The sequence below is a fragment of the Ailuropoda melanoleuca genome, chromosome 13 (genome assembly GCF_002007445.2).
Source record: "Ailuropoda melanoleuca isolate Jingjing chromosome 13, ASM200744v2, whole genome shotgun sequence".
In the NCBI taxonomy this organism is placed as follows: Eukaryota; Metazoa; Chordata; class Mammalia; order Carnivora; family Ursidae; genus Ailuropoda; species Ailuropoda melanoleuca.
The window spans coordinates 80,521,335-80,548,193 of NC_048230.1; the positions used below are offsets into that span (position 1 = coordinate 80,521,335).

The window sequence follows — 26,859 nt, forward strand, 5'->3', positions numbered from 1 at the left end:
CCTCTCTTTATTTGGGGGTATGTTTGCAATTTTCCATAATAAAAAGTAAAAATTATGGGGTGGCTCAGTTGGTTAGGCATCTGACTTGATTTCAGCTCAGGTCATGAGTGCAGGGTCCTGGGACTGAGCCCCACATTGGGCTCCATGGTCAGCAGGGAGTCTGCTTGTCTCCCTCTCTCTCTCCCCCTGCTTGCACCCCCCCCAAATAAATAAATAAAGCTTTTAAAAAAAAGGAAAAATTAGGGGCGCCTGGGTGGCACAGCGGTTAAGCGTCTGCCTTCGGCTCAGGGCGTGATCCCGGTGTTATGGGATCGAGCCCACGTCAGGGCNTCAGGCTCCTCCGCTATGAGCCTGCTTCTTCCTCTCCCACTCCCCCTGCTTGTGTTCCCTCTCTCACTGGCTGTCTCTATCTCTGTCAAATAAATAAATAAAATCTTTAAAAAAAAAATAAAAAAAGGAAAAATTAAAAAAATAATCAGGGACAAATAACAGTACATTCTTTTGACAGAATCAGTGTTTAACTCACTCTAAATCTGGTTTTAGTATTTCCTCATCCCAACGTTGTTCTAATATCTGTTTCTGCTTGCTTGATTGGCAGTGTTGGTTACTCTTAAGACTTCTAAATACTGCAGCACTGACATCCAAAATCTCTCTTTTTTTTTAAAAGATTTTATTTATTTGACAGAGAGAGACAGCCAGTGAGAGAGGGAACACAAGCAGGGGGAGTGGGAGAGGAAGAAGCAGGCTCATAGCGGAGGAGCCTGATGTGGGGCTCGATCCCATAACACCGGGATCACGCCCTGAGCCGAAGGCAGACGCTTAACCGCTATGCCACCCAGGCGCCCCCCCAAATCTCTATTTTTACCTTAAGGTTTTAGAAAGATGCTTTCTTTTCTCAATTTTACTTTTCTTCTAGGAAATACCTTAGTAACATTCCTTGTATTTCTTTTCAAAGAAGGAGAAACTACTTTCTTTTTTTCCCCGCTCAAAGTTTGGCTATCGCAGGGCCCCAAACTCTTATGAGAAGAATTAAAGGAAAAACATGATGTCATAAGTAATACATACATACACACACACACACACACTATAAACATATATATATCTCGCACTCTGTATGTATTGTCCCTCCCTTTCTACACACACACACACACACACTCTAATGATTTCATTACAGTCTAGAAAAGCTCACATATAAAAATCAAGCATCTAATAAACTCTTTAACTCCCTGCTCATGTCCACTAAAACTCCCTTTATAAACACAAATCTTACAATGTCGTAAGGTTACTCTTTTAAGTTATTAAGCTTCTGATATTTTACTCTCTGGCTTTTTATTTTTAAACAATTGTCTAATACTTTAAGCCATGCTCTTCCCTTTCTCTTTAAGAGCATTTAAAAATAAAATCTTGATTTAAAATAATGTAATCAGAAATTACATGATAATCTTATCATAAGTCAAAATCATAGACCTCTTAAGAATGAGGAAATCTTACTGAGGTCTTCCTTCTGTAAGAAGCAGACCCTAAACTGACCTACCTTATGCCAACATTTAAAAAACATTATTACTCACCACAAGGTCAAAATGGTATATTAAGATAGCAAATGCTCCACAATTATAGAGCCACTGTTCTCTATCTGGGGGCAGATGAGTTTCATAATTCAGAATTTCAGGGATTTTAGAAAAATAGTATAGTGTCTAGCACCCCTAATCAAAATATAGTGTTTAATACCCATAAGGAATATAATCATAATGTAACACTCATAATCAAACACAATATTTCTGCAGTGAAACTAAATATTCATATTGGGCGGAGTAAAGACTGCAAATGGCCTCATGTGTTAATGTCAAGTTTTCCTATCAAAGGAGTTATGACAAAACCTTTTGGATTTTAGAACTTTTTGGATTAATAGTTAAGGGATTATGATCCTGAATTATGTAACTATATTCTCTTATTTCAGTGACTCTCAAAAGTAACAAACTATCTTGAAGGTAAAATATTAGATACTAGGGGTGTCTGGGTGGCTCAGTCAGTTGTGTCTGCCTTTGGCTCAGGTCATGATCTCGGGGTCCTGGAACTAGGCCTGCATTGGGCTCCTTGCTCAGTGGGGAGTCTGCTGGAGGATTCTCTCTCTGCCCTGCCCCGTGCTCATGCTCTCTCAAATAAATAAAATTTAAAAAAATTAGATACTAAAAAAAAATAGATAATAAAGAAGGAATACAATTAGCTTTATTTGCCTTGGAAAGAAATAGAACAACAACAAAGGAGAGAACTTTTGCAAGTTACAGATTTGTATGCTCTGGGATGGATTTATGTCAAGTAGACAACTGCTCTTTTGGACACACTCATGATCCTGGTGACACCGTTAGTGAAAAGGACACGGTAAATAATGCCCTGACTGTCCTCCTTTCATCCAAAGGACTCTGCAAGGCAAGTGCCAAAGGTCTCCATAGAACAAACGTTTCTAGAAGCAACTGTAGAATGATATTGTGCCAGTGGGTCATAATAAAAAGAACAGGTGACTTACAAACTTAAGCTTTTTCTTGCCAGAGCCCTAATTTTTTAAAAATTTTTTAAAAAGATTTTATTTATTTATTCGACAGAGATAGAGACAGCCAGCGAGAGAGGGAACACAAGCAGGGGGAATGGGAGAGGAAGAAGCAGGCTCATAGCGGAGGAGCCTGATGTGGGGCTTGATCCCAGAACGCCGGGATAACACCCTGAGTCGAAGGCAGATGCTTAACGACTGCACCACCCAGGCGCCCCTAATTTTTTAATTTTCAAAAAAGATTTTATTGATTCATTTGACAGCACGAGCACAAGCAGGGGGAGCAACAGTTAGTGAGAAGCAGGCTCCCCGATGAGCAAGGAGCCTGATGCGGGACTCAGTCCCAGGATGGGGTCATGCCTGAGCTGAAGGCAGACATTTAACCAACTGAGCCACTCAGGTTTACTTTTTAAAGATTATATTTACCATTGTTGGAAAATACCATTTGGGTGACCACATTAAACTGAACTTACCTGACGATTCCAACCCTGCTATTTCCCTTCAATATGATTTTTCTCAGGACATCCAAGTGCTGGACTATCTGGCGCAGAAATGTTGTCCTTATTAGGCATTTGGAAAACAGGGCTGCTCTTGATTCTGTGCCATCCCAAATGTATGAACCCAACTAAAGGTACCATAACAATCAGAACTTTGTGGTCTCTCCAGAAGTTCTGAAAGCTCATAGTACTTCAGCATCAGTGCACCTAGGAAGAGGCCAACAGGTAAAGAAAATAAGAACAAAGCAACTCGCTCAAGTTACATTTATGAACGGCCACAAGTAGAATACTGCACTCTAATAAAAGTTGACTATTAAACATTTTTGGGTGCAATATAGTGTCATATTAACAAAAAAGGATATATTGTAGGCTCAAAGGGAGAGCAGGAAGTCAGGCTTGAGAAACTAATAAAGCAATACAAACCTTTAGTTAGAGATTGTTAAAAGAGCCACATCACCTGCTAGTAAAGCTATATAGGCTCATGCATATATATCATTTTCTTTATATAATTAATTATACATTCTCTGAGCCACAATAAATTACATTTAAAAAATATATTTAGTCAGAATTTTAACAGAAAAATCAAATGGTAATCCTTAAATATGCACTAAGAATTCAGATTCTGCATTCTGACACATGTAAGTGATGGTGTTTCAACTGAGCCTGGGAGTCATGCATGGATTCCAATTGTAGCAGGTGAATACTGGTATGGACTCTGAATTAGGATGAATTAATGCCATTTCTATTTATGTCCTGAAGCACAGGATTTTAGTGTTTACCCTTAATACTAATAACTCTACCCTCTACCCAGAGTATAAACCCTCTACCCAGTTTACATAGAGAAATTGGAGCTAGTAACCTGCCTGTAGTTACAAAGCTTGGTTGTATTAAAAAAGATTCCTTTCCTCTGTCTTTGGTTTGGAAAGCATGGGATGTGGTCCAAGAAGTTTGTTTTTGATGATTTGTTGGGTTTGGGAACTCGAGTCTGGACAACCTCTGAAGACTAATTATACTTTTTAATTTAAGGGACACTCATTAGGCTTTAATGATTAGCTTATAGACTTGTGATGGTATGAATGGGTCCACTTTCAAAGCTCCTTTCTGAGCACAGAAAGACATATTATTAATACTGCTCCATCATCTATGGAATATACTAAGAACTAGGTTCAATTGCATATATATGAGTTTTAGTATCATGCAGTCTCTTATGTTACGATAATTTTGTATGAACGCCACTAGAAAAATGTCTGAACAAAACTTTTACTTATTTTCCCTTTTAAGTCAAGATTAAAATACACTGCTAATGAGTTAAACACCTTAACTGTCTCAGTGTTCTATGCATATTAAAAATAAACAGGGGGGCACACGGGTAGTTCAGTTGAGCATCTGACTTTGATTTCCCCTCAGGTCATGATCTTAAGGTTGTGAGGGAGAGCCCTGTGTGGGGCTCCCTGCTCAGCAGAGAGTCTGCTTGGGATCCTCTCTCTCCTCCCTCTGTGTCCCCCCTCCCCCCGCATGTGCTGTCTTTAAAATAAATCTTAAAAAAAAAAACAAAAAACAACCCAGAAAGCTTAGAGTTATGCCTATGTACCTATATCATTTCCAGCATTAGAAACCATTTCTCCCAGTGTCCAAATTCACATTTTATAAGGACTTTGTTGTAAAACTTAAACTACAAGATGGAAAAAAACAATGGCCTACTTTGTAATTGAAAGAATTTTATGCCTTTCTCCTGTTTTTTTTTTTTTTTAAGATTTTATTTATTTGTCAGAGCATATATAAGCAGGGGGAGCAGCAGAGGGAGAAAAGCAGGCTCCCCACTGAGCAAGGAGCCTGAAGCAGGACTCAATCCCAGGACCCTGGGATCATGCCCTGAGCTAAGGCAGACGCATAAATGACTGAGCTATGCAGGTGTCCCATCTTTTTCCCATTCTAAAGTGCTCTTTTATCCTATGTACTTTTTGCAACCTTTAGGGACCGCACCTTTTATCGACCAACTTATGTTCTATCTTTGGAGAAAGCCAATCACAATTAACTGTATCATTAAATTTCATTGTGAAGCCTACTGTACAGAATGCCTTTGAGATTTGAGGATACAGTAAAACCCTGGGTGATATGGGAGTAATGAGGAAAGAACTATAGTAAGGATTACTTCATAGAGAAAGAGGGACAGAGGCTGTACCAGTTAACTAGCTTGTGTTGACTGATGTGACGTTTTTTGTCCACAAAATACCTTCAATTAAAGGTTTCGAAGATATTGTCATTCATATCTAGTCTCATCAGTACTTAAGGTGACTCAAACACCTTTGACACCCTCAACATGAGGTTATCAAGTCACAGTACTTTTAATGGATGGCATCTCTTCTAGTCAGTTTACTTCTCCATGATCACTAACACAGTTCAGTATTTGTCAGCTTTTTCCTGAATTATAAACTTTTAGGGAAACAGCTTATAGAAAAGAGTTGTTTGTATAAAAGAATAAAATAAAGTTGGGATGAAGAAGTCAGTAACTAAAATTCAGAACAAATTAAACTACGTAACAGCGATGTTACGTGGAAGTCTTTCCACGTAGAACATTGTATATGATGCGATGTACGGTGAACCTTCTTTGGGAAGAGTCTTGGATTAGCATCAAGTTAGCTTACACTTAAAGACTCTTAGGGGTCATTCAGGGGTTAAGGACAAAGGAGGCATTCCATTTTATTTACATTGTGTTTAACAGTCTATTATTCATTTCCATTCTATGCGTCTTTTTTTACATTTGGGCTTGGTTAAATCTGGGAATTATTATCTATTTTGGTTGAAAACTCATTATTGGCCATTATTACTGAGGCCCAGTAACAGACTTCCTGGTTAGTAAATGATGTAGACTGATCTAATGATTAATTGCTTTAATGTTTATGCAACACCTACATGTCCCCATTTCCTCAGATTCTCCATATCTCATATATTGATTTGGCTAATGGGAGTGAAAGGCAGGTAACTATTTTCCAACGATTATTCTGTTGTACTCTGAGATGCTTGGAAAATGATCAGGATCAGGATGATAGGGCTTTTTACTTTATAAGATTAACTTTTAGAGTTTTCACATTTAATCCACATAAAAACACTACCACACTGTATATGTAACAGTCTATCTCCACCAAGCTGGATGGAACTAGCAATCTTTAAAAATGGTACAGTAACTTTAACCTCCTTCATTTAATAGCTTTCCAGCACATCACATGCATCCAATTCCCTAAACAACCAACTTCCCAGGACAAGACGTTAGGCTTCACTGAATAAGGCTCATTATTAGTTTTAAGAAAAAGACAACATAGTTTTGAAATTTGACATTCCATGTGGTAGTGAGGTAATGTGTTTCTTATTTTGTTCACATCTTCTTGTGGAGCTTTAAAATACAATCAAACATATCTTGGGGATACAATTTTAACACCTTTTCTCGTCTCAATTCTTCTGTGGGATTTTTTCAAAACGAAAATTAGCATCCTGCATTTCTAATATAATATAGGCTTGCTTTTTAAAGTTAGAAAATATAGGGGCGCCTGGGTGGCACAGCGGTTAAGCATCTGCCTTCGGCTCAGGGCGTGATCCCGGCGTTATGGGATCAAGCCCCACATCAGGCTCCTCTGCTCTGAGCCTACTTCTTCCTCTCCCACTCCCCCTGCTTGTGTTCCCTCTCTCGCTGGCTGTCTCTCTCTCTGTCAAATAAATAAATAAAATCTTAAAAAAAAAATAAAGTTAGAAAATATAGAAATAAGGAAGAGAAAGCTAAAAACGTCTGGCCTCTTTTTGGTTTTAACAAAAATGTGATGACCATTTACATGCTGTTTTATAATCTTTTCTCCCCCCAAGAATATAAATCTTCATTACCATTTTCAATAGCTGCATTGTTTTTGATTGTATGGAGGTATGCTAATTTGATAGATCTTTGATAGAAATTTGAGATTTATTTCAATGTTAAATTTATTGCTAAATATGCTATGGCAACAACTATTCTTGTAAATATTCCAGAGTCCTTATTTACAGTCCCTATATGCTGCTTCTCAGGGTAATATTAAGAATTACCAGATTTCTTCAGTAACTCATTTTCCAAATGAACTTATGATGTTTTTAAAACCTTGACTTTTACAAAGGTTTATGGTGCTGACAAGGGATGCTGAGATTCAATTTGGGAAATGGGAAATTAAGCTAAATAAATATAACTTATCTTGAGATGGTCCTTCCCTCAAATCACTTGGCAAGTCATTCCAACTGAGATGGAACTATTTTACTGACCAGAGATTCCTGAGTCTGGAACAAAACAAGAATGCACTCAAAATGATCAGATTTGATGAACAGTAACAGGCTGGTCCCTAAAAATAAGTCAGTCCTTGCTGTTTATTCATCGAGCTTTTCAAGTTTGGTTGGAATAAAGCAACAGAAATGAGAACAGAATACTTTTTCCTCCTCCTTACCCCCCTTTGGTACAGGCAACTGCCTTTTTCTTATCTTTTCTGAATCTTCTTTAACACACTCATAAACAGAGAAGGTATGGGACTCTTGGAAAGATGAAAGGAAGAGAAATAAAATTACTAAGTTTAGGTCAAGTAAAACTGTTTATAATTTTATTCATTGAAATGCCTTTTGTTAAATTTAAATTATGTTTAGAGGCAATCTTTTTTTAAAGATTTTATTTATTTGTCACAGAGAAAGAGAGAGCACAAGCAGGGGAAGTGGCAGGAAGAGGGAGAAGCAGGCTCCCCACTGAGCAAGGAGCCCCATGTGGGGCTCCTGGGGACCTGAGCTGAACGCAGACATGCAGACATTCAACCAACTGAGCCAGCCAGGCGTCCCTGTTTAGAGGCAATCTTACCATAGATAATGCTTTCATATACTCCTCTTTCAAAAATACATACCTTGCATTATTCCAAAGGTTTCACATTTTTTATCTCATTTTGTTTTCATAGCAGTTTTATGAGGCCACTTTATAAATGAGGAAACACTAAATGATTGATTCCAAGATTATTGTCCGTTAATTGTGGTACTCAGCTTGGATTGTGAAGTGCTGAAAGTCTTGGCTGGTATTCTTTTAGGTTATTTTTAAAAGTCAAAAATTAGTGACCCAGCTTCGGCAGTAGAGTTAATCAGAATTTCCAGTGCATGATGATGGATGAGAAGAACATTCTGAGTGCATCGTGCACACTCGTGTCACTGAGGTCACCTACCCTAATGCATTAAGCCTGGCATGTTCTTCTGATTCTCATGTCAGGTATGTAAGAGGTAACAGTGGTCTTGTGTCAACTTGTCCAAAATTAGAGTTTATATCCTCCAAATACACATCTGTGACCTACTAATAGTTGAGATTAGCTGTACTAATTTTAGTTTTCTTCAGCTTAGTTCTTAGTACAGAATGAATAGCAAGAGTTAATGAACAGAATGGTGAGAAGCTTGCTATATCTCCACCTTAATAAAATATTGTAATCTTCTGAATACATATAAATATAAAGGCCAAGAAAGGAAAACACTGAGATTACCACTTCAGGCCACAAATATTCCATAAAGTCAAGGCATTACTGTGTCTAAAGCAGCAAGTTTCCCTCCCCCTATTTTGTATTACAGAAATTATTATCCCTTCAATTTCTACCACTAAGGCCTCTCACAGGCTTGCTGCAGCTTGTTACATTCCAAGCTAAATGAAGGTTTCTAGGTGACAGAACTGGACAGTAAGGCAAAGGGGAGAAAAGCAATTAAGCTTCCTACAAAATCCTAAACAGCCTAGCTCTAGCTATCAGTTTACTCTTTCTATGTAGCATCATGTCAATTAAAATTATCAAGTTTTGTTATCGGCCATGACTAAATTAGGCCTACAACACCCTGGATGCAGGAAACACCCTGTAAAAGGCTATCATTTTGTCTACTGGGCTTGCTGGGCGCCATCTGCTGGTCTTTTGGACACAGTATAAGGTAGATTCTTCAGGTTTTCATTACTACTCTGCTAAAAGTATTTGAAAAATAGTAATTTTTAAAAACTTCCACTGAATATAATTTAAACGTGAAAAGGATATTAGACAGAATGTTACACCATCAATTAGCCCAGATCTTGTGACTGTGATTATGTGATGAAGTTTACTGGAGCTGGATCATGCCTTTTCTTTTATGACAATGTTGGCTTAGATATTTGAAAATTCTTCATTTCTGAACTCCAACTTCTGATACTAAAAATATCCTGTTTTTATTTTATTTTTTAAAAAGATTTTATTTACTTACTTGACAGAGAGCGAGCATAGCAGGGGGGAGCAGCAGGCAGAGGCGAGGGAGAAGCAGGCTCCCCGAGCAGGGAGCCTGACGTGGGGCTCGATCCCAGGACCCGGGGATCATGATCTGAGCAAAAGGCAGATGCTTACTGACTGAGCCACCCAGGCTCCCCTATGCTCAGTTTTTAATACGACAATTCAAATGTTGGCACTTTTTGTGTACACGTTAGAAGGACTGTGTACTGTCTTCATGTTTATTCAACTGACTGGCATACTAGAGAGACCAACAGTTCCCTTTTTCCCCTTTTCTATCTGTATCACCTAAAATAACACATTTTTGCTGAATTTTCATCTTGTAAAAACACACACATCAAATACATTACTGTCGGCTCTTGATGAACTGAATGGATCATACCAGAATTCCAAAGTTTCCATTTGGCAAAATCCTACCACAGTTCCCTCCTGCACCCTCAAGGTCAGTTTGACCTACACCCAGTAGCTATAGTGCTGACAGCATAGCTGGTCAGGAGTAGTCAAGAACACAGTGAAGGTCAGCATAGTTATGTATAAGTATTTTATGGTCTCCGCTACCTCCCCCATCACCGTGAATTCAGTGTCTTTATAAATAAATATATACTGAAAGCATCACATGTTTTGTATGGGAGCTTTACTAATTGTCCAAAATGTGAACAGTGAATGAGTGATTAGACATAATGAGGAAGAGAAAAGAGCTTACTGCAGGTTGTGGCTTATCAGAAACAGTGTAGTGTTGTTTATAGAGTTTATACTTAAATTAAGTATAAACTCTATAAACAACACTACAACCTTTACATTCCCTTTGTTTTTACACCGGGTGGCTGAGGTTGGTGGGGGAAGGGGAGTGGGTATCATGTTGGAAGCCAGCCTGTTCCAGGTTAAATGTGCAGTTAATTGGCCCCTTAGTGCTACAGCAGTGACTATGTACCCCTAGTTAGCCCTGAATCCCTAAAAAGGTGATTTCTATCTTCATCATTTTCAAGAACTCTATTTTACTCTTCACCTGTTTCTACAGCTAAGCTAATGGCCAGAAGAAAGTGTGGCTATTGGGTATTAATTACCACCCTCAACTTCCTGTCTCACATGTAAAAACTGATCCATCTCCGCTCTCATCTTAACCACCTTCCCTGCTGTCTCTGCAGGGTTCTAACTCCACTATCCCTCTCTTACATCTCCCATCTCCCACTTAAAATGGGTCGTCTTCCTCCTCTGCAAAACCTGACCATTTTTCCCCATTGAAAAAGAACCCAAACAAGTTTCCTAAAGCAACTGCCCTTTCCCAGTCTCCCTTCCAGCTATGACACAATCAAATCGGATTCCTTTCAAATAATGAATCTTTATAGAGTCACTTCCCACTGCCATTTTCAAACTCAAGTAATCCGCTTTTGTTCTACTCTCCATGGAAACTGCTCTGACTGTGAAGATCACCAATCTCTCCCTTTACTTGATCTCTGAAGCATTTTGATGTGTTCCGGAAACTCACTTAAGTACTTGGGACTCTGGTCTGTTCCTTGTCAGTCTCCTTTAATGGCCCCTCAGTTTCCACCCACCTTTTCACCCTTATCAAAGATCTGTCCTTGGTCGTCTCTTCCCGTGTTCGTTCCCTGAGTGGTCTCAGTCACATCCAAATCTTCTATTACAGCACATCCATTAATGATGGCTGGACCTTCATCTCCAGCTTACACCCACGTATCCATCCAACTGCTGTTCACTTCTAGCTGTACCCACAAACAGTCTAAACTCATTTCATATAAATATGAATCCTCTTTCATTCCCAAACTGCTGTTCTACCTCTATTAACTGTTTTGGTTGAAAAAAAAAAAAAGCATTACCTACTAAGCCTTTCAATTCAGAAGTCTGGATATAGTGGTCTCTGCCCTCTTCCTTGTATTCCTCATCAAATCAGTCCCCCAGCCCTGCCACTTGACATGATAATCTCATATAACCTCTCCCCACAGTCACAGTCCAGATCCTCATTACTTCACATGAGGTCCTTGCTTATAATCCAGTGGCTCTCAAAGTGTGACCCCTCAGCAGCAGCATTAGCATCATCAGCTTATGAGAAATGCAAATTCTTGGGCTGCCTCTGACCTACCAAATCAGAAACTCTACGGTGGGGTCCAGTAACATGTGTCTTTTAAGTTAAAGTTTGAGAACCACTGCTCTAGTTTGCTCTTCACTAAACATATGCCACCCACTTAACAGCCATCTTGCAAAAAACCAAATCTGGTTGTTCATACTTCGCTTAGAAGCCATTTGTGATATTTTTGATCAGAAGGTAAAATCTAAATCTCTTAGTACAGCACAAGAGGCCCACCAGGATCTAGTTCTTGGTTACCAGTTTTCAGAAGGTAAAGCACAGCAAATCATTTCAGTAAGAATGCACTGTCGTGTAGTGGGATTAAGGGGATGAGCTGTGGAATCCTACTGCCTGAGCTCAGTCGCCACTTCAGCATTTCACAACTAGCTGTGACTTTGGATGAGTCCCTTAACCTCACTATGCCTCAGTTTCATCATCTGTAAAATAAGCGTAATAATGACTTCCACATCACAAGGTCGTTGTGAAGTTAGCACAGGACCTGGCACTTAGTCTAGACTCAGTGATTTAGCTATTACTCTTGTTTTGATTATTTCAAAAGGAATAGAGCCAACCTAGAGTATAGCAAGAACAGGAGAGGACTGGAATGACTGCCCAGACTAAGGGAAGTGGTCCCCATAAAGGAGGCTCGCTTCTCTGGGCAGTTTTAGTTAGTCTAGATGTGAATAAAAATGCCCCGATTCTTATGAAAGAGCTTCTGAAATCTTTGGGGTTATTTTGATTAGAGAGGGGTGGATCTGTAATCAGATTCCAGGATGTTATAGGAAAGGTAAACTCCTACAGTGAGAGCCAGGAAAGCGAATCGTGAAGGAAAAAGGAAAACTCAAAGAGCAAAGCAGCAAAAACAGGGTGAGTAATTTATTTGTTTCTTTGATAAGTTAATAGAGTCCTAGTGGACTATATTTTCAGAAATGTTGTTGGTTACTTTTTTTTTTAAGATTTATTTTTAGAGAGAGAGTGAGAGAGAGAGCGTGCGCACGTGAGCGTGGGGGGAGAGGGAGAGAGAGCCTTAAGCTGACTCTGCTGGGCCCAGAACCCAATGGGGGGCTTGATTTCATGACCCTGAGATCGGGACCTGAGCCAAACCAAGAGCTGGACTCTTAACCCAATGAGCCACCCGAGAGCCCCTAGAAATGTTACTTAACAGCAAAGGCATTAAGTAATGATGGGAATCCAATTCTAACCACCAAAAATTAGTTATAATCTGGGGCAAATCACTTCTCTCCTGCTGCAATTTAATAATCTGTAATATTAGCTATGTTATGAAGATCACTACATATATACTTACATACTTATTGCTTAGTACAGTGTCTATTATGTGGGAAGCACTCAATATATGGCAACTATTACTATTGGAAATATATTATCTTTAATACAAATTAACAGAAATAGGCACCTCTGGAGATTCCTGTCTGATCAAAGCAATTATGTATTATCATCTACTATTTCAACTAATATTGCGTTATAATTTATAAAACTGAAGAATATTGTAAAGACAGATCCCAAAACAGTGCTTCTATCACTTAGGGCTTATCAATTTTCACTTCAAATATGTGTGAGATTAATTCTATTCAAATGTTTACTTAGTGTCTATTAGGTGCTAGCAGGACACTAGACTGGGTGGGGAGTGGGGTGGATGTGGTGGGACAACTAAGATGAATAAGGCATGGTTCCTGTCCTCAAAGAGAATATAAGCTTGAGAAGAGAAAGGCAAAATCCAAATAAAGCCTGATTAAATGCTGTATACGAGCAAAAAAAATACTGTAGAGATGAAAAGTCTTTACCAAGTTGACTAATTTTTCAAAACTTCTGGACTTCTCAGTTTCTCCTCTATCTTCCTCTGAATTAGTCTTCATCTATTTTTACGTACTCCATCTTTAGTTATAGCAGCGAGTCAGTATGTATAAGATCCAGTAACAGCCACCCACTGTAACAGAAGGTAGCAGCCATTTGTTTTGTTTCTCTGTTAATTCTCAGTGCATAGCAAGAAGTGGAGCACCCTCCTCCCCTTGTCCTACACAGGGTGGCTCATTCTTGTGCTTCAGCTCTTAGTTCAGATGTCACCTACTCAGAGCGCCTTTCTCTGAGCACCCAGTCTAAAGTTTCTTCCCTCTCCCACCCCCATTATTCCCTAACACATCCCACCATTACTTGGAAAGCCCTACTGTTGTGGTGAATGCTGTGATGTGCCACCTCGATCCCCTTTAAGAATGAAAGGCTTATTTCCCCAGCTCTTGGGACTGCTGAGACAGCCCTCAGTTGTCAGTCTTGGCTGAAAAGAGTGGAAGTCACACCGTCTTTTCAGGACAACAGGCATCCAGTGACTGCCCAGGTATAAAGGCCTGGCCCTTCCCTCCAACTTGAGACACCTCTGAAGGGACAGGCTGAAGGGACAAACCAGCACCAGAGTTCCCTTGGGACTACACTGCAGCTTAAATTTTCTACCTCCCCCCCCATTCCTGCTTCCTTTATTCCTTGGTAAGATCCAAAAAAGTCCTTTCTAATAAACATCCTGCCCACAAATCTCCTTAGAGTCCACTTCCCAGGGAATCCAACCTAGGATAATCTGGAAACATCTTGTTCTTATCAGTGTACTTGTTTGTTTCTTCTCCCATCACTAGAACATAAGCTCCATGTGGTCAGGGACTATGTCTGTCTTGGTCACTGCTGTATCTGCTAACTCAGCAGTGTCACAAATATATATATATATATATATGAATATAAATATAAATTGACAAGGTTAGTAAATGACTGAAACTGCCAGAACTGAGAGCCTCTGTAACAGCAACAGTATTTGGGTATGGTCCTGTTTGAGAAGATGATGCACATGACATGACCTAGAAGGTTTTCCTCTCAAAAGGATTTCCATCCCCATAATGTCAAAAGTCCTGAGTCCTGCTTCTCCCTTCACACGGTGGGCACTAACCAACAGTTCTGACGTCCAGTTCCAAGTCAGAGAGTGGTCCTCACCCCCCAGATAGACACAGGTGTATAGTGCCCTCTCTGCGAAGGAGTTACCAACGAATCATAACAGGTTCCAGCCAGCAAGTGGCAGCGCAGGTGCAATCGGTGCTTTCACTCGAACACCTTTTCCATCTCCTCGACGGTGTGGCCGCGCAGATGGGAGAGGGGGGAAGGTCTACACCTGGAACTCTACCCACACGATTGGAAAACCTCCATGCCATCCACATTCCTTTCTTCAGCAAGCATTTACTGCCTAAGGCTATGTTTAGGACAGTTCTTTAATCTTCTAAGGAGCCAGCCTCCTCCTTGTCCCCGCCCCCAAATATCCTTCAGCGAATACACCAGTGACCTTTCTGAGAGGGGGCAGGGGGCACCAACAAGCCCACCTCCCGTCTCTTCGGCCAGGCAGAAAGCAGGTTTTTCCACCTGAGGTTCCAGCGCTCTCACCTGCCCACCAGCCGCTGAGCCTCCCTAGGCCGACGCCACCAGCTGGCCCCAGAGGCCGAGCCGCACGCAGCCGCCGCAGCCCGTCCCGACAACCTGCGTTCGGCGCTTGGAGACAGAGCATGCGCAGCGCTGTGGTTGGCTCCGGCGCTGCTGAGAATCCGCTTTTCCGTGTTTTAGTGAGGTTCTCACCCCAGAAAGCCTTTGGCAGAGATCGGAAAGAGCCGGGGGTGGAGCTTATTCAGAGTCAGTCTCGGGAAAGTTGAAACTAAAGAATTTAAATAACATCAAATGGACATGTTAGGGCAGAGTATCTGCCTTATGGCGCGCCCTTAAGAGCTATTATTGAATGAATGACAAAGTAGACAACGGTTCCCCACAGCACTCTGGCCTCCCAGATTGACCAATCACAAGGCGCCTGATTCATTGTTTGGCGCCAACTCCCCGCCCTCTTTTACGTCTGCCTCCAAAACCAGGAGGCTCATCATTCCTTCCCTGGATCGGGTGGGAAAGTGGACATGCGCAGTGAGAGCGGGTCGCTTTCAGAGAGCCTTTGCTCTCAGCCCTTCCTATGGGGCTTTTGGGAGGTCGGCAGTTCTCCAACTCTTTCTCTTCATAAAGTGAACTTCTTAGTTCGAGGACAAAACTTTTATTTTTCTGTAGCATTCGAAAGAATTATGGAGGAAGTAATGCGTATCGCTATTTTAAAGTTTATCCAGCACTGTGAAAGCCACCTTTGCTTTCCGACGTTTTTTGTAACCTAATTCTTGTTGCTAGTAATTATCCGGTATCAAGGTGCTCTGTACCACGGAAACGTTGGGTTTTATTTTTCTTTTTCTCTTGGTCTCCTCCGCCGTCTAGCACTATGGGTAACCGTGATTCGTTACCTGCCAATCATATTCACGGCGTTTCTATGCTATGAATAGCCCGCCTTAGCCGCCATTTTTGTTTTGGGCCTTCCTTGAAAAAAAAAAAAATGGACGGAGGCCATTTTTCTTTGGGGAGGATTCCTCGGGGTGTCCCGGTCCCTCGGTCCCTGTTTCACCGCCATCTTAAGTCCTGGATTTGGCTTCAAGCCGTCGGTGAGGCCGCTCAGATCATCTTGTGTTTGGGCGGCGGCTGCGTCTTCCCAACGTACGGGGAGACCCTGGGAAAGGGGAAGTAAGGCCGAAGCTTGAATCCCCAAAGCATCTGAAGGTGGGCTTGAGAGCCTGCTCCCTGTTTAGTCTGAGTTTCCTCAGCCAAGTACTACTCCACCAGTGACCCTGGACAGTAACAAAACTAATAAAAGCCCGAACCCAACCCCTGCCACCATCATAGGTAAGAACGTGGTACTCCTAACAACGTAAAATGTTCCTTCACTTGAACTATTTGGCCATCTCCTCACCTCCCCCCCGTGTTTTTTTTTTGTTTTTTGTTTTTTTTTTTTAGTCTTTTCTGAATTCTTTTCCCTGTGCCTCCACCTTTTTTCATTGTTTTCGAAGTGCTAAAGAGTTGTCAACATAAGGGTGCGGGAAACCTGGGCATAAAAGTGGGAAGTATTGATCTGGAGAATTTTTTGGTTTTTGGGGAAAAAATGAAGTGCGATGAATGGGCCAGGTATTTGTATCAAACTGTGGCTGCCCACAACCATTTATACAAATACAGTCTCTTCTCAGACATTTTTAGATTATGATATAAGTATGGATTGTTTTTGTATATACTGCCCGTTCACTCATTTATTCGTTGCATTTATTGCGTACCTAATGTATGCTAGGTCATAAGGATTCTGGAGTAAACCAAAACGAAAAGACAACCCTTTCTTTCTTGGAGTTTACGTTCTATCTGACCTCAACAGCTACTAGGTTGGGGCAAGTAACAATATTCTGTGTTTCTTAGCACTGTTGGACTATGACAGGTATCTCCTTGCTTCTTCCTTGATCTCCTCACCTTCCTTTTTTTTTTTTTTTTTTTTTTTTTTTTTGGTGCTAGGGAGAAATTGTATTGACACTTATTTCTTGGGTCCTCGATGCCACTGTATTTGTAGACCAGGTGGCTAATTTTATGACCAATGTTCCAGTTAACTTAGGGTTTTGCTCAGAGTGTGGTCTACTGACCACCATCACCTTGGAGCTCCTTAGAAACTTTAGTCTCAGATCCCATCTCAAGATCCACTGAATCAGAATCTTTTCTAGGGAGTGCTCCTTAAAATTCAAGGAGCGTTAATTCAGGACACGAAATAAAGCTATAGAATGTCTCTTTTCAACCTGTGTTTCTTAAACAGTTCACAATATATTGTCAGTTTATTCCATGTTTTACCTGCAGTGGATGTATGACATGTTTTCCTGGGCTTTAATTTTTTTACTTTTATTTATTTATTTTTTTTTAAGAGAAGGGGAGGGAGGGGCAGAGGGAGAGAGAGAATCCCAATTTTATTTATTTATTTTTTTAGGCGGGGGGAGGGAAGGGAAGAGGGAGAGAGAGAATCCCAAGCCGGCTCCATCCTCTGGAGCCTGAGATCAAGAGTCTGAAGCTTAACGGACTGAGCCACCCAGGTGCCCCTTTCTTGTGCATTTTATCCATCAACCTGATGTCAAGATAACAATTTAGTGTTCTAAAAAATTGAGAATTTGTCAATCTGGTATATTGTTATGTAAGTGTTGTCATGGCAGCACCAGTGTGCATATTTTTCCTCTGCATATTTTTACTTTTAATTTATTACAAGTTGAATTCAAAAGCCTGCATGTGTTCAACAGTTCAGTATTGATTTGGAAAACCTTGGGCCATGCTTTACCAAAGCTTTTTGTGGTATCTTGCTCTCTTCTGTCTTCCTCTAATGAGAAATCTAATCATTTAAAAAAAAAGATTCCAGGCCAATATCTGCAGAGTTTTAGACCCTGAGGATGGAATTCAGGGACCAGTAAGGTGTTTGAGAGAACAGCAAATTACTTTTATGTTTTTCACATGCTATGTTTAGATTTTTCTAAATCCCAGGTGGATTTACTTAAAATAATTAGGACTTTGAAGGCACTGGAGAGAATTGGACTGGAAATGTGGTGAACCAGCTTCCTAGGAACCAGTCAACTTGCCATTTAATTGTTCTATGTCCTCAGTAAATTGTCCAGCTTTTCTGTATTGTTCTTTTTCCACCTATTAACTGGGAAAAGAATGAAGGTTGTGTTGTTTTTTTTATTTGGCCTCATGAGTTTTTCAAAATTAAGCAAATACTGAAGTATTGTGTAAGTATAATTTATATTGCTTTTGATTTTCACATTACATTGTGTGTGCCAGTAGAGCACAGTGGGTAAGGAAATGAACTTCAGAGCCGTATTCCCTGGATTCAAATCCTAGCTCCTTCACATACTAGCTGTGTGACCTTGAACAGATTACTTAACTCTGTGCTTCAGTCTTCTCATCTGTAAAATAGGGTTGATGTGAGGGTTAGGTAAGTTAATAATAGAAAGGTAGCTTAAAACAATGCCTTGCGCGTGATCACAGCTATGCACATATTAATTGTTTTTTGTTATTATAATTAAATCTTTGGGTTATTAAAGTTTTGTTCATTCATGAAAATCACTAAGGGAAAGGGTATTACCGTTCCATGAGTTTAGGACATGTACCTGTTGGGAAGAGAGGGGGCGTGGTCTAAATGTTTTAGGAAGACGAATATTTTTTTTAAATGGCCTTTTTCTTTTAAAATAGCCTTATTTAGGAATATGGGCATATCTTGCTTTATTGTGCTTTGCAGATATTGTCTTTTTTTACATGTTGAAGGCTCAGGGCAAACCTGTGCTGTGCAAGTCTTGGTGCCATTTTTCTAACAGCATTTGCTTGCTTCGTGTCTCTGTGTCGCATTTTGGTAATTCTCGCAATATTTCAAACTTTTTCATTATACTTGTTATGGTGCTCTGGGATCAGTGATTTCAGCTTGCTGAAACCTTAGGTGATGGTTAACACTTTTTAGCAATAAGGTATTTTTTAATTAAGGTATATACATTTTTTTTTAGACATAATGCTAGGCCACATTTAATTATATAGTATAATTTAAACATCACTTTTTTAAAGGAATATAAGACTTTATTGACCACTGTTTACCAGTATTTACAATAAAGCAAACAATATACAGTTGGATAACATTCTGACTACAGAGTTATTGTTTTTCCTGGTTTCTGCTGAACCAATAACTCAAATACTGAGAAGACTGAGACTACATGTCAGGAATAAGTTGGGATAGGGACGCCTGGTGGCTCAGTCAGTTAAGCATCTGCTTTCGGCTTGGGTCATGATCCCATGGTCCTCAGATCCGGCCCCCATCAGGCTCCCTGCTCAGCAGAGGAGTCTGCTTCTTCCTCTCCCTCTGCCCCTTCCCTGGCTGTGCTTGCTTGCTCTCTCTCTCACTCTCTCTCACACTGTTTCAAATAAATAAATAAAATAAAATAAAGGAATAAGTTGGGATAAAGAGAAAACATGCAGGTCAAGAATTCAGATTATAGAAGTCTGTCCACCCATTTATTCTAGCAGGTACTAAATTGCCAGCATCTCTACCTATCTGATTACGATTAGGTTTCCATGAACAAAGTTTAGACATTCCATGAATCATGACCTTTTAGGCAGTACAGTACACGGATTTCAATTTCTTAAAAAGGAATGGTTCACTAGAAGGAACTTTTAAATGTCCTTTTAAGTTTTGCTTACCAAATTAAAACGCACAGGGACTAGTCTAGTTTTGTCATTTGGGTGGGGAGGTTGTTGGTGGTGATAAAATTTTCCTTTCAGGGATCTTGCAAATAAACTTGCATTTATATGACTGTAGATAAGGATATGGATTCTGATATGGCTTCTTTTAAATTGTCCAATTTAAATTGTTTACATAATATTTAAATTGTCCAATTAATTACAAAGCTTGAAAGGTTAGGGCTTCAGGAAAAATTTCAATTTAGTTTTAAGTGATTTTCTTTTTTATAAAAATTATTATTATTATTATTATTTATTTATTTATTCGACAGAGAGAGAGACAGCCAGCGAGAGAGGGAACACAAGCAGGGGGAGTGGGAGAGGAAGAAGCAGGCTCATAGCAGAGGAGCCTGATGTGGGGCTCGATCCTACAACGCCGGGATCACGCCCTGAGCCAAAGGCAGACGCTTAACCGCTGTGCCACCCAGGTGCCCCTAAAAATTATTATTTTTAAAGATTTTATTTATTTACTTAGCACAGAGGGAGAGAGAGTAGCAGGAAGCTGGACTCGGGGCTCAATCCCAGGACCCTGGGATCTTGACGTGAGTCTAACGCAGATGCTTAACTTACTGAGCCACCCAGCCACTGCTTAAGTGATTTATTTCTTAAGTTACTGAAAATGATAGCATCCCAGAAACACAGGTTTATCCATGGTTATAAAATGCTTTCCATTCACTACACGTTGGTCCAGTACTTTTTCCACCACAAATTTTTCGGGCTCTGCCTCTTCTGCTTTTCTACTTTTTCCTTTCTGTTTCTTTCCCCTCTTTTGCAATGTAGTTTTATTGGAGGCCTTTTTTTTTTTTTTTTGCAGACTTGCATAGCTATTCACTGCCTCCGAGCTGCTCCAGGTCTCTGGTCTTAAACATCACTTTTATATGCACTGGAGAACCAAAAAATTCATGTGATTCACTTCATTGTGATAATCACTTTTTTGTGGTGGTGTGGCTGAACCAGGAATATCACTGTGTTATGTCTAATTGTTATACAGTAAACTGTATATTTTTAAAGTGTGTAGTTTGATGTGCTTGACACATATACTGGTAAAACCATCACCACAATCAAGGTACATTCCCCCAAATGAACATATCCGTATCCCCAAATTTCCTTTTGCTGTTTAATAATCCCACTAGCCTCTCTCTTCCAGGCAACCACTTATCTGCTTTCTGTCAGGATAGATGTCACTGTAGATAAGTTTGCATTTTCTAGCTCATCTAAAAGGAATCTTACAGTACGTGCTGTTTTTTGGTGGGAGTCCTGAGAGTCTGGTTTCTTATCATGAGTGAGAGCCTGCTTTATTGCAAGTATCAATAGTCATTTCTTTTTAATCGTTAGGTAATATTCTCTTGCTGGATGTCCTGTAATTTGTTTACACATTTACCGGTTGAAGGACTTTGATATTCTTATTTTCACAGTACTCCTTTCACATTGCTTTGTTCTCCAGCTTATTTGAAGTGGGAAAAGAGTCCCATTATTTGGTGTCCATGCCTTCTGTGTACACTAAAATCAGGAGGTGACAGTGGTAAAATGGGTATGTATGGGGAATTTTTACCTTGGCGTTTGTTAGTTTATGGATTAATGTTTTCTGAGTGAAACATGTTATGGCTTTTTAAAAATGCAAAATGCATGCATTGACTCTTTAGTGGGCTGTAGCTCTTCACGTGTACATGCCTAGTCATCTTAAGCTGTGTTAAATCTTTAAAGCCACTATTTGTATATTACCTTCTGGAGATTGAAAACAAATAATGAATGCACACTAAGAAACCTACCCATCAAGCAACAAAGTAGAGATGTAAATGGAGAGTACTGCTCATTTAATGTTGGTGTAGGTACATTTCTAAAGTCTTTGCTTCTGTTATATAGAAAAGCAGTGCCTCCTGGTTATTATGGTATTGACATTTTGTGCTTGAGTACGTCAGAACTGGTAACTAAAATTGGATTTGACTAATGTTAGTTGTAGGATAATATATAGAATATTGCTGTTATGATATCTTGGGCGTTTTAGTTGATGTGTGTCACTGTGTTGATTCTTTAGTTAGAACTAAGTTTGGATTTTTTGTTTTGCAGTTAAAAAATTATTTTTAAATTTGCATGTGGTAAAATTCATTTTTTTTGGTATACACTTTCATGAATTTTGACCAGTACACTGAATTTTGTAACCATGATGTCAGTCAGAATGCAGGACAAGTTCATTATCCCCCCACATCCCCCCAACCCCCTGCCCAAACTCCCTCCTGCTGCTCCTTCAGTAGTAACTCTCTCCTGTCCCCAGCTTAGCAACCAAAGATCTGCACTCCATCCCTGTAGTTTTCATGTTGAAAGGATTAGATTTTAAGACAATTATGTTAATGATTATCAGAAGTTTTTTTTGTGCTGTGAAGGTGACTGAAAAATAGTTATCAGGGTGGGGCTTGGGGCTTGGGGCTTGGGGTATGAAGTAAGTTGATTAGGTGCTCTTTGTGCCCTGCAATGTTTATAATGATGATTGTTAACAGAGACCAAGAGACTGATGCAAGAAAGATGTTAGAGTTAGAAACCAACGGCCAAGAAAGAATTCTTGAGACGTCTTCGGTGCAAAAAGGTGACTTTATTACAGCACAGGGACAGGACCCGTGGGCCTGAGGAGCTGCATTGAGGTCATAAGGAGGGGCTCATTATATACTTTCAAATTGGGAGGGTGTTAGGGATAGCGGAAGCCTCTCAGGTATTTTGGAAGCAAGTTTTTCAGCATCCTGAGGGGGCTAGCTATTGTTAGGAAAAGGTCATTTATTACTGTTTAGTAAAAACTCAGTCATGAGACCCTTCAGATGTATATCTGTGGGTCATACATGACTGCCAACATGTATCTTGGTGGGTAGAGATAAAGGAAGTTTCCAAAGGAATTTTTATATGTTAAAGGAGGCTTACAGGGTCCTGGGGTTCCGTCTAAGGTTGCCAAAGTGGCAGCATCGAAGCAGTTGAGTCCCTAGAGGAATGTCACTCCGCCTGTTTCAAGGACTTATCACTCCCTGTAAGTATAAGGAAATTTAATAATTGTTTTTCTGCCTTTGTTTCCCACATCACCACCACTGATGTCTCAGGAACTATGCCAAGTATATTACCTGTCAGATCTTATGTAGTTCTCACAGGACCTCTGAATAGACACTCTTATTATCCCACTTCATAGATAAGAAAACGAGGGACTTAGAGGAATTGAATAGCTTGCCTGAGATCACTTGAGGAGGCAGGATTTGAACACATGTCTCTCTTGCTAGAACCCGAAGGCCGCGACTGCCCCCATGAATGGGTGCCTGTATCTGTTTCTGAAAAAGTATTAAATAAAAATTAGACCTTGCCTATTAGTGAAGCATCCCATGCCAGGATCAGTGAGGATTTTCTGTGCCCACGGCAGGAAGTGAGGGGCCCAGATCTTGGGCCAACTGGCTGAATTAAGGGTATAGAGTGTCTGAAAGATAGGACCATTCCATGAATTTATTTTTGGTAGAGGATTTCAGTATTTGACCTACATTTAAAGACAAAAAGAAAAAAAGTCCTCATGTTTTTGTCACTTGCATTATCCTTCCACTGTTAGAGCTTCCCTGTTTGTTTTTTTGTCTTGTTTTGGTTTCCTTTTTTACAAGCTGTTTTTGGCATTCAAAAGTACCATAGGAATAATAGGAAAAGCTGATTCTCTCTTAAAATAAAGTTGCCTTCTTAAGCTTTATCTAGTTGTCAACAGCAAGATCATTGCTCATTTGTCAGTTTTCCTTCGTATTTTTGTTAAAGTTTGTGATTCCTTCCTTGATACTGGTTTTTGGGTTTTGTGGGGGGTTTTTTTGGTGATAAAATTAGATTGTGGGGCAGGGAATGAAATGATTTCTCATTCTTGAATTATGGTTGTTCCTTTAGGAGTCCTAGGGTCTTTGTTGTTTTCTGTTTCTGCTCCCATAATTAGCAAAAGTTTTTTTTAAGATGAAAAAAGGAAGTATAATAATTTTCTTGATAAAATTTGAAATCCAGAGATTTGAAACCTATAGTTAATTTCTAGCCTTCTTAATCTGGAGTAGTTGCTTTGGCTTATGACACAGGCCAGCAAATCTAAAAGGAAGACAAATGTGAACTTCAGCGTGCCTTGGATTTTCCCACAGAATAATCTAGAAGGTCACTGACTTTCTTTATTAGCGTTTATCTCTGCTTTGTATTTAAATGACAGGACAATCATGTGATAATGTTTAATCTACTTCCATTCCCTCCCAAAATTAATTTTCCTAAGGATCTTAGGATCTTTCTGTCTGTATGAAAGATATTAATGCACACATATTTTTGGTGGGGTCATACTCTATCAAAGTCTACTCTTTGTGAAAAGAATGACTGTTTTCAGGCCAGAGAAAGTGGGCTCAAGAATGCAGAGTAGAGGATGAGATGTTATTTGCAAGATTTACAATATACTTTAACTTCTCAGGATACTTATGTAAATTATATGTTTCAGATATTTGAAAAATTGATCTTTTTGGAGATTGTCTTGAACTTCTTAAAATCAGGCAATAAACTAAAAATTCTGCTGAACTTAGACTTTAACTGGAAGCTCTGATAGCAAGACTTTATTTTTCCCCAAAGATTTTATTTATTTGTTTGAGTGAGAGAAAGCTAGAGAGAACGAGGGGGGGATGGAGAGGGAGAAGCAGGCTCCCCACTCAGTGGGGAGCCTAATGTGGGGCTCCATCCTAGGACCTCTGAGCCAAAATCAGATGCTTAACCAAGTGAGCCACCCAGGTTCCCCTGATAGCAAGACTTTTTAACATTACACTTTAAACCCGGGGCACTGAGGTTGTTGCTCCCTCTTGAAAGGAGCAACTTTAGGCCTAGGAAATAGTTTTTTAAGATGCATACTTGCTTTGTGTGTGTGTGTGTGCGTTTATGATGATTAGTAAAGCAAGTCTAGAAAAACCTCAGGATGTTCCCAGATTTAAAATGGAATGAATACAGAGGCTAATAATATCTTTTCCATTCAAATGAATGTTAGAATGTCCGTATTTTAAAAACAAAAAAAAATCATGCAGCGAAAAACTCACATTTATGGCCTACACTTCAACAATACCTCTGATCTGTTGCCCATTATTTTCAAGAGGAAACACTTTGATCTTCTGTTTACAAGTTTATGTGTATTACAACTCTTTCAACTTAGGCTGCATGATACATTCAACTTAAGTGTTATTTATGTATTGAAATAGGTCCAGAGTGCTTTGACCTCTTTTTAAGAAAGCTTAATATGGAATTTGAGATTTGGGGACAGTAAGGATTTATTAGATAAATAGGTATAAATCTAACAAAACCCCCCCAAAACAGTCTGTAGACCCTTTAGTACCATCAACAGGCTCAAGTCAGCAAACTTTTTTTTTTTAATGTTTTATTTATTTATTTATTTATTTGATGGAGAGAGAGAGAGTATACAAGCAGGGGGAGCAGCAGGGAGAGGGAGAAGCAGGTTCCCGCCGAGCAGAGAGCCTGACCGTGGGGCTGGATCCCAGGACCCTGGGATCATGACCTGAGCCTAAGGCAGATGCTTAACCTACTGAGCCACCCAGGTGCACCAAGTCAGCAAACTTTTGATGCATACCTGTGCCGTGCACCAGGTGTCAAAGAAGACAGGGATGGACCTTGTCCTCAAGACACATACACTCAGAGGAGAGAGACTGAGGACCAGAGTTATGTGTAATTCGCTGAACTAAGCATGAGAGTAGTGGTGGTGTGAGGTGCCCATGTACCCCAGAGGAGAGAGTGATTCAGTCTGGAGATTTATAGAGGCCTCCAAGGGGCAGGTGGTGTCTGAGTTGAGTTCTGGAGCAAAGCTCCCCTTAGCAGGAGAGGACATTCTCCAGGATTGCCTGTATGGGTGATGGTGGGGAGAGCTGCATGTTCAAGGACAGATGGTGGAGGTGGCTGTGTGGGGGCACTGAAGCTGTGGACTTGCCTGAGCCCGGAGATGGAGGTGTGGGTGGAGGGCCTTTGGAGTGTGGGGGAGCCCAGCCAGCAGTTCTGTTTGGAGGACTCCTCAGTTACCTCCAGTGATGGCTTTGGGGATGGAGGTGTGCAGAGATGAAAACAGGAGGTACTCTAAAAGGCTCTGGTTGTGGGGACCTTCAGGATAACCAGCTCCTTGGGGTCTGGGACTTCTGGCATCTCCAAGTAATGATATTTCCTTCTTGTGGGAGGCAGATGGGTCTGTCTTTGACTTTCGTCTGTTCGGTCCCAGATGTTGGGCTGTGTGCATGAAGTAAGAGAAGAGAGCAGAGTGTGTGCTTTCCCCAGATTCCCTGGTAAATGGTCTTTCTGTATTAAGACGTCATGCTTCTCAGCTTTTAAGAAAGAATAGTGAGAGACATGCCCCTCACTTCCCCAAAGGAGGTAAGAGTTATGATTGGTTGTTGTGCAGTGCTTGTAAACGTATAAATAATAGAAGGGATCAGGAAATTCTTCCACCTCCACTCCCTACCACCTTGCGAGACCTGCAGACTTGGCTAGGAGACAGGGGCGTCTTGCTCTGGGTACCGCTTTTGTCTATTTTTCTATTGGATTGTTTAATTTTGGAGTGTCGTTCTTTGCTGGTTATATGTCTTATAAATTTCTTCCAGTTTGTCAGCTGCCCCGCCCCATTTTTTAATGGTGTATTTTGATAAACAGAAGTTTTAATTTTTGTAAGCTTTTTATTTTGAAATAATTGTAGATTCACAGGTAGTTGGCAAAAAAGGGGGGATCCTGTGTACTCTTCAGTCATGTCCCCCCAGTAGTAACATCTTGTGTGCTTATAGAGCAACTATTAAAGCCAGAGAATTGACATTGGTACAATACACAGAGTTTATTACATTTAAGTAGTTTTCCATGTATTTATTTAGTTCTGTGCCATTTTATCTCATGTGCTTGTTCATGTAACCAACACCAACCACAATCAGGGTACAGAACTCCACTGCCATAGGCTCCTCCTTGCTACCTGTTTATTTAAAGCCACATACCCCTCCCCCATTCTTAATCTGTGGCAACCTTTAATCTGTTATTCACTTCTTTCATTTTGTTATTTCAAGAATGTTATATAACATTATATAGCCTTTTAAGATCGTCTTTTATTCATTCAGCGTAATTCCCTTGAGATCCATCCAAGTTGTTACCTGTATCAACAGTTCATTCCTTTTTTTGCTGAGTACTACCCTATGTATGTATAGCTAGCTATACCACTCTCTGTTTAACCATTCACCCATTGAAGGATATTTGGGTTGTTTCCAGTTTTGGGCTATTAATGAATAAAGTTTGCTGTGAACATTTGTATACAGATTTTTATGCGATTCTAGGTTT

The 26,859-nt window shown here is 40.1% G+C and overlaps 2 protein-coding genes across 8 annotated transcripts in view; one reads left to right on the top strand and one right to left on the bottom strand.

Annotated features, from left to right (window-relative positions):
• The window catches only part of MKKS (McKusick-Kaufman syndrome), a 71,764-nt gene extending 56,613 nt beyond the window's left edge, over positions 1-15,151 (bottom strand). Inside the window, exons 1-3 of one of the 4 annotated variants that reach the window (XM_011224337.3) lie at positions 14,824-15,148; positions 13,197-13,339; positions 3,019-3,249 (exon numbers count right to left, since the gene is read on the bottom strand). The gene's annotated coding sequence lies outside the window, so the exon portion shown is untranslated. Of the gene's footprint in view, positions 1-3,018; positions 3,250-13,196; positions 13,340-14,823 lie in introns of all 4 variants that reach the window. The other 3 variants (XR_004619523.1, XM_002918735.4, XM_034640351.1) reach the window with 3 other exon arrangements.
• Positions 15,152-15,796: 645 nt separating this feature from the next.
• SLX4IP (SLX4 interacting protein) overlaps positions 15,797-26,859 on the top strand; it is a 182,918-nt gene continuing 171,855 nt past the window's right edge. For all 4 annotated transcript variants that reach the window (XM_034641468.1, XM_011224336.3, XM_019799163.2 and 1 more), the window contains exon 1: positions 15,797-16,140. The gene's annotated coding sequence lies outside the window, so the exon portion shown is untranslated. The remainder of the gene's footprint in view (positions 16,141-26,859) is intronic.